The sequence below is a fragment of the Octopus bimaculoides genome, chromosome 24, assembly GCF_046866305.1.
Source record: "Octopus bimaculoides isolate indiv1 chromosome 24, ASM4686630v1, whole genome shotgun sequence".
Taxonomy (NCBI): Eukaryota; Metazoa; Mollusca; class Cephalopoda; order Octopoda; family Octopodidae; genus Octopus; species Octopus bimaculoides.
In genome coordinates this window covers 19,808,197-19,816,260 of record NC_142951.1, presented here as the reverse complement: position 1 = coordinate 19,816,260, position 8,064 = coordinate 19,808,197, and the positions used below count along the sequence as shown (strand labels likewise).

Sequence of the window (8,064 nt, the reverse complement as noted above, 5' to 3'; positions counted from 1 at the left end):
AATTGTTACGTGCCTAAACGATAATATTAGATATACACGAACCAAAACAAGAAGCATCTACATGATGGCTTTAATTCCTAGAAATAGCAGCTAAATCTTTCTCCAATCCCATTCTATTATCTTAAAAAAGAGGTGGGGCATGAGATATTGTAGTCCTAGATACACTGTCTGTGAAAAAACAAAAAAGAAAGAAATGGTCATAGTTCTGTCTTTTTGATCAAAGGTAACCTGGGGTTAAACAACAACAACAAGCACACAACAAACTTATCACAACTTAAATATTTCAAGCATCTCGAAGATATTAGTGGAATGCAGCCAATGCATTTGCAGGGTATAACTAAGTCAGTTTTGTTTCTGAGTTCAATTCCAGCAAAAGTTGGTGAAAAATAAGTACAGTGTAACAGCTGAATCGATCATGTCCACCATAAAAACAAACACTGAAATACTTTTAAAAGAAAATTTGGCTATGAATTGAGCAAAATGTATTAATATTGGCTATTTGTAGAACAAGTAAAGCAGGAGCAACATTATATATATATTACTGGGGAAGGCCGGTTTATGGGATTACCCTGGGTTTCCCATCCATAAAGGGTTTAACTATATGGCATATCGTCAGACCCCAAAACCTGTTAGCCTAAGACCGAAAAAATATATACTGCTCTACATCTTAGAGTGGGCTTCTTCGGATTTATTTTTCTACAAACGATATATATATATATATATATATATATATATATATATATATATATATAGGGTTGAGTCATAAATAATTTCAGTTTTTGTGAAATATATTTATTCATGAATAATTGAACAATTAAATAATTTCTATCAATAGTATATTCGCCATTTTTGCCAAATCACCTCTTGCCATTTGGCAGGTAGCTTGTTCATTCATCTAAGGTAAAATTCAGGCGGTTTTGAGCTGAAGAAGTTGTTCACGAACATTTTTTACCTGGTCTTCAGAAAATTTTGTAGAGAACGAAAAAGATGGAAATAACTTAGTGCAAGGTCTGGTGAATATGGTGGATGAGGTAGAACAGACTAGCCTAAGTCTAATAATTTTTCCAGCGTGATTCTAGCTGAATCTGGTCTTATGTTATCGTGAAGAAACACGACGTTTCTGCTGTTGACGAGTGCAGGGCATTTTCTTAGAAGATTTTCATGCACACGTTGCAGCTGTTGAGAATATAAATCTGCATCTGATTGCTTGAGAAATGGATAATTTCTCTGTCTCGAAAGAAGACATGTCGCTGTAGATACGCGATCTTCTTTAAAGAGCATGAGGAACCCAAACGCCCAACTTGTTCACTTTTCCTATCCTTTTCAAGTGGCGGCAGATTGTGGATTGGGATGTGTTGAAGTCAAGTGCTAAATCTCGAGTACTTTAGCGGGGACTGCATTCCACTAGTTCTCTTAAAGCATTTTCATCGAAGTCTGATGATCGTCCTGGTCTGGATTCATCTGTCAATGATTTATCTACAGAACGAAACTTTGAGAACCAATTTCGGACTTGGTACCTTGACCATAAACACTCTAAATTTTCTTTGCTGTTTTTATTATTCCCAAACTCCCACATCACCTGTATATCGAATGATCGCCCACATGTCTAATATGCACTTCTAATTGCTTCATTTTAAGGTGTGAAATTTTAGTTTAAATTACGATGCCCACTTATTTACTGCTGATGTAAGAATGACCGGTGGACGCTCTTTCTAAACAGGTAATTTGCGGTTAAGGTTAAAACACTTCAACTTTGAAATGCGTTGTTATATTTTGTTTCTAATAAACGGAAATTATTTATGACTCAACCCAATATATATACATACACACACACATAAATATATATATATATGTATGTGTGTGAGTACGTATGTATATATACGTATGTGTGTATATATTTATATACACAAATGTACATATATATATATATATATATACACACACATAAATATATATACGTATGTGTATATATATATATATATATATATATATACATACACAAACATATATACACACACAAATGTATATACGTATGTGTGTGTATATATATATACATACAAGCATATATACACACACAAATATATACGTAATGTGTGTATATATATATATATACACACACAAATATATATACGTAATGTGTGTGTGTATATGTGTATACACACACAAACACACATATATACACGCACACACAAATATATACACACACATATTTATATATAACATATATATACACACACATATATATATAACTTCAGCAATGTCGATTGAAGAGAGAAAAATTAAAATGACAACAATAATGATAAGGCGAAGTAATTACAAGACAGAAATAGAAATGGAATGAAAGAAAGAATATGTTCGTAGTGGTGTGTTATTGTGTCGTTCTTGGAATTCTCAAGAAATGCATCAAAACTTTGGCAATCTCCATAGAAAAGAAAAATTAACGCGAACAAATGAATTAAAACTGCAATAAAAATAGAGGAAATGAAAAGAAGAATAAATGACTAAAGACGTATTGCGTCGTTGCTGGAATTCTGAAGAACATTTGGTCAAAGAATTATTATAATAACAATAATAACAATAATAATTTAAAGTAATATTATTATAAATAATAATATATTTCTATACCTGAAATCACGGAGGATAATTCAGTAGATATGTTTTAAAATAACTTTTCTTCTCTCATTAAAAAAAAAAACTGAAAACAAAAAATAGGATGTAGTTATTTACTACATCATCATTATCATCATCATCATCATCATCGACGAAGACGACGACAATAACTGCAACAACAGAACGAATTAGAAGACAAGGCCACAGATTGAAAAACAAAAACAACAGGGTGACGGGGGAGATAACTGCGGATAACTAAATTATCTCCCTTACACACATAGTCGTGATAGAAAAATGTGTTGGCACTCCGTCAGTTACGACGATGAGGGTTCCAGTTGATCCGATCAACGGAACAACCTGCTCGTGAAATTAACGTGAAAGTGGCTGAGCACTCCACAGACACATGTACCCTTAACGTAGTTCTCGGGGATATTCAGCGTGACACAGTGTGACAAGGCTGACCCTTTGAATTACAGGTACAACAGAAACAGAAAGTAAGAGTGAGAGAAAGTTGTGGTGAAAGAGTACAGCAGGGTTCGCCACCATCCCCTGCCGAAGCCGCGTGGAACTTTAGGTGTTTACGCTCAATAAACACTCAAAACGCCCGGTCTGGGAATCGAAACCGCGAATCCGGTGCCCTAACCACTGGGCCATTGCGTTTCCACGATAGAAAATAGGATGCTTTGAAAAATCTCTCTCCACACACAGACACATATATAGATGTGTGTGTGTGTGTGTATGGGTATTTGAGAAAAAAATTAGCACAAATGGGTAGCATGCTTATTCTCAGTGTTTTCACACACACAGATACATATGTAATGAAAAAAAGTTCAAACGGGGAATTATTCCATTCAATATCATGCTTATTATAGAGATAATGTAACAAATTATACTTTACACTTCTATATTTAACTGTGCGTGTGTACATTACTTATTTTTGCTTCTGGTGTTTTCTGCCTTTCTATTAGAACCTTTTACCTGGGAATTTACTTAAAATTAAAACAAAAAAAAAAGAAAAAATCGTATGCAACAGATAAGTCGTCTTAATTACATACCAGACATTTAAGTCGTCTTAATTACATACTAGACATTTAGCTGTTATTTTTAACATAACGAGTTTTCTGGTGTGGGCTTCATTTGCTTTCATTGTTGCACAAACGCACAAAAACGGAGAAAATGAAACAAATAATGGACGACTTGTTCCGAAATACCCCAAGTGGGGAACAGTTCTCAAAAATAACCCCCAAATTGTTTTTTCTCAAAATTAGTATATGCTCGGAATCTACATAGTACGAGGTATATTTGTAGATAATTTCATTGAAAAATATCCATTTTCCTGAAAGTTAAGACGAATTGGACTCTGGTGAATTTTCCGAAAATTCTTCCTCACCCCCTCCTAAAACAGTTTCCGAAAAGTTTTGTATATTCGGGATCTACATGATATAACACATATTCATAGGAAATTTCATTAAAAAATATCCATTTTTTTGAAAGTTATGATCTTCCAAATTGGGTGGGGGGAGACAGAAATCTGTAGTTATGCCGAATCGATAACAAGTACTTCCTTGTGACAATGTAAACTTTCATAACCTGTGGTATACACCTCGCTTGGATATTTACCACTTCTGAGGTTTCTTTCGCTATGAAACAAATGTAGCCCGGATCTTATCTTCTCCATCCTTGTGTGTGTGTGTGTATATATATATTTACTTATCTCTACTTGCATCTCATTTTTCTTTTTTTGTGAATTATTATATACACATTAAGAAATTATACTGTCAGCTTCAAGAGGGCAATGCAGGGAATTTGAATAAGAGCAAGAAACAATTCACTGCCTGGGGTCTGGGAATCAAACCCACAATCTAGCGACCATGAAATTACAAGCACACATGCACGCACACACTCATACATAGGCACAGGCAGAGCAGTGTGTTGAGGCAGCTTGGTTCCCATGTAGTCTGGTGTTCAGTCCCACTCTTCACCACTTTAGGCAAGTGTTTTCTACTATAGCCCCAGGCTGACCAAAGTTCTGTGAGTAGATTTGGTAGATGGAAACTGAGAAAGAAGCTTATATATATGTGTGTATATATATATATATATATATATATATATATATATATATATATATATATATATATATGAGATATTCCTTTATTTGTTTCAGTTAATTGACTGCAGCCATGCTGGAGCACTGCCTTTAGTCGAACAAATCGACCCCAGGATTTGTTCTTTGTAAGCCTAGAACTTATTCTATCAGTTTTTTTTTTTCCGAACCACTAGGTTACAGGGATGTAAACACACCAACATCAATTGTCAAGCGATGGTGGGGGACAAACACAGACACACACACACACACACACACACACACACACACATATATATATCCATATATATATATATACGACAGCTTCTTTCATATATGATATGTACTTCATCCCATATTGAATTAGATGGAGATTTCAATAAAATGACAGCCACTCTACAACTAACAATTTAGCAACAAAGATTGCTAGGAAATAGAAACAGTAAATCTGTACGACATATTTTTCAAAGCCAATCTTCACATGTCTTTCATAACTTAAAAGTGTAACACACACACACACACACACACATATATATAAACTGTTAAGTTTTTCTTCTGGTTGGATTACCTGTGGTTGTTAGTCATTGTTACAAGGAAAATGTTGCTTGCCTGCTGTTAATGAATTTCATTGGTCATTTGACTTAGCTGTTTCCACCTACCATTCTCTTGTGGCCAAAAATTTGTGAACTCTTCACTTCTCTCCTTTCAACAATGACTTGAATCAACAAGTAATCCAACCTGAAGAAAAGCTGAGCTGTGTATATGTGTTACACCTTTAAGTTATGTCAGATATGTTCAGATTGGCTTTGAAGCATAAGTAGTATAGATTTACTTTTTCCATTCCCATATGTGTGTGTGTTTTGTACATGTGTGTGTGTGAAGCCTAGCAGTTAGTCTGTCACACTTACAGTCACTAGATCATGGGTTTGATTTCCAAACGAGGTAGCATGTTGTGTTCTTGAGCAAAATACTTCATTTCACATTACTCCGCTCCCCCTTTTGATCAGTGGGGAATGTTGGCCTGCTTACCTAGCCAGCAGGGTGGTGTCATTCGAAAGCTAAAATATGCAAAGTGCATTGTAATCAGTGATGTGTAACAAAATCTGATAATCTTGTCAATCGTGTGACCACATGATATACAAATATATATACAATGGGTTTCCTTACAGTTCACAACAATCAAGTTTCATTCACATGTAGCCCTAAATATAGACAAAGACATGATAGTCACTACAGGAATGTTTTGGATCATCTTTGGCTCAACCAAAGCCTATCTGCAATTAAACAACAAAAGCAACAGACACAGCACCACAAGCTTCTTTGTAGTGCTGGCCTTGATACATATTATCTATAATAATAAAAGCAAAATTCTGTCTGTCTGTCTGGAACCCCTGTATCTCAGTCTATATTTGCTCTACATAGACATATTATACCTTTTTGGAATCAGGATGGTCCCAGGATTGAAAATCTGCCCTTCATTTGGTTCTTGAACATCCAGCATTGGGATCTGATTTAAAAGCATTTGGGTTGCTATTTCTAGCAGGTAAAGCTTGACTGATTCATGCCATCTTGGTTATATCAGAGATCAAGGGGAAAATAAATGACATTTGCTTTGTTAATTTTATGTCAAGATTAGAACTTTGGGACAAATTGGCCAACAGTTGTAATTCAACTTGGGATTTCGACAACAGAATGATTCCATTACAGAATTAATTCTCATCCGTCCTTAACCTCTGATTAAACACCACCAGGGCATATAATCATTATAGACATATTAAAGTCATACTAATTAGCTCTCTTTAGTTTTGAGCTACAGACCCAATTAGCCCTCCACAGGAACTGGCTTAAAAGACCACATGGAGTACAGCTTTTAAGTTAGTCAAAGAATAAAAAGCAAGCAAAGGCAACCCCAACATTGCTGAACTGAAAACAAACAGAAACCTGTTTGCTCTTTTTATTTTCTGTCTACTATTCTATGAGGTATATCCTGTTACTAAATCAAAGATTTTAATGAAGTAACAAGTGAAATCAATCTAAGATCCACCAACGTGTGCAGAACAATTTTAAGATGGAACATAAAGTTGTTTCTTCATCTAACACACGAGCAATACAAACTGAAGAATTATCTTTACTTAAAAAGAAGCGGCTGAGGGTATTTTGTACATTTTTAAAGCAGAAGAGCTGCTGTTGATGCTGCTAGTATTGCTGTTGCAGTTATTGTAGTTGTTGTTGTTGTCATTGTGGTTGTTGTTGCTGTTGATGCTGCTATTGCTGTTGTTGTTGTTGTTCTTGGTGGTGGTGGTGGTGGTTAGCTCTGATATGTTCAAGGTATTTGGCCATAACCATCCCATCTTTTACTTCCATCACAATTGCATATAGGAAATCCCCATCATCCAATTTTGTTTTAGAAATGATTTCAATGGGATTACTTAATCCAGGATTTCCTTTCTTTGCTGAAGATTGCTTAGTGTGACTAGTGGCAGATTTAGCTGTTATTTCTTGAAGACGGGGTGACCACATAGTAGCTTCACTATTACCTCAAAGTTGTATATGCAAAGAGTGAAACAGAAACAAAAATGTAAAAAAAGGTTTTAAGAGTCTTTCCAATATGAGGAATTCATATTCACAAACAACACCCTTCAAACATGTAGGTATAGGTGTGTAGTTAAATTCGTGGTTCAAGGTTCAATCCTTGGACAAGTGTAATCTACTGTAGCTTCAGATTAGCCATGCAGATGGAATTTGGAAGCCAAAAGCTAGAGGCAGAAGTCCATCAAATATACATGTGTGTGTGTGTAATATCTACCTATATCATACATCCCAGAAGGTGGCAAGCTGGAAGAATTGTTAGCATGTGAGGGGAAATGCTTAATGGTATTTCATCCGTCTTTACATTCTGAGTTCAAATTCCGACAGGGTTGACTTTGCTTTCATCCATTTGGGTCAATAAAATAATTACCAGTTGAGTTCTGAGGTTGATTTAATTAACTTAATCTCTTCTCTCAAACTGCTGTCCTTGTGCCAAAGTTTGAAGCCTATATCATACATCTCAGTCACACAATCAGTTAGTTTGAAGAAATGTGGAGGTAAGGTGAGGCATGGCTGAGTGGTAAGAGGTTTGCTTTCCAGCTACACTGTTCCATGTTCAGTTTCACTTCATGGACCAAAGCACTATGAATGAAATTGATAAATGGAGACTAAAAGAAGCCAGTTATATATGTATGTATATGTGGTCAATGCCAGTGCCACCTGACTGGCCCCTGTGCTGGTGGCACGTAAAAAGCATCCACTATACTCTCGGAGTGGTTGGCAGCAGGAAGGGCATCAGCTGTAGAAACCTTGCCAGATCAGAATGGAGACTGGTGCAGCCA

At 35.6% G+C, this 8,064-nt stretch overlaps 1 protein-coding gene across 6 annotated transcripts in view; it reads right to left on the bottom strand.

The window, feature by feature from the left end:
* Nucleotides 1–2,874, bottom strand: part of LOC106874415 (uncharacterized) — a 232,557-nt gene extending 229,683 nt beyond the window's left edge. For 3 of the 6 annotated variants that reach the window (XM_089341463.1, XM_089341458.1, XM_089341465.1), the window contains exon 1: nucleotides 2,626–2,836. The gene's annotated coding sequence lies outside the window, so the exon portion shown is untranslated. Of the gene's footprint in view, nucleotides 1–2,625 lie in introns of all 6 variants that reach the window. The other 3 variants (XM_089341454.1, XM_089341457.1, XM_089341456.1) reach the window with 3 other exon arrangements.
* Nucleotides 2,875–8,064: the final 5,190 nt, after the last annotated feature.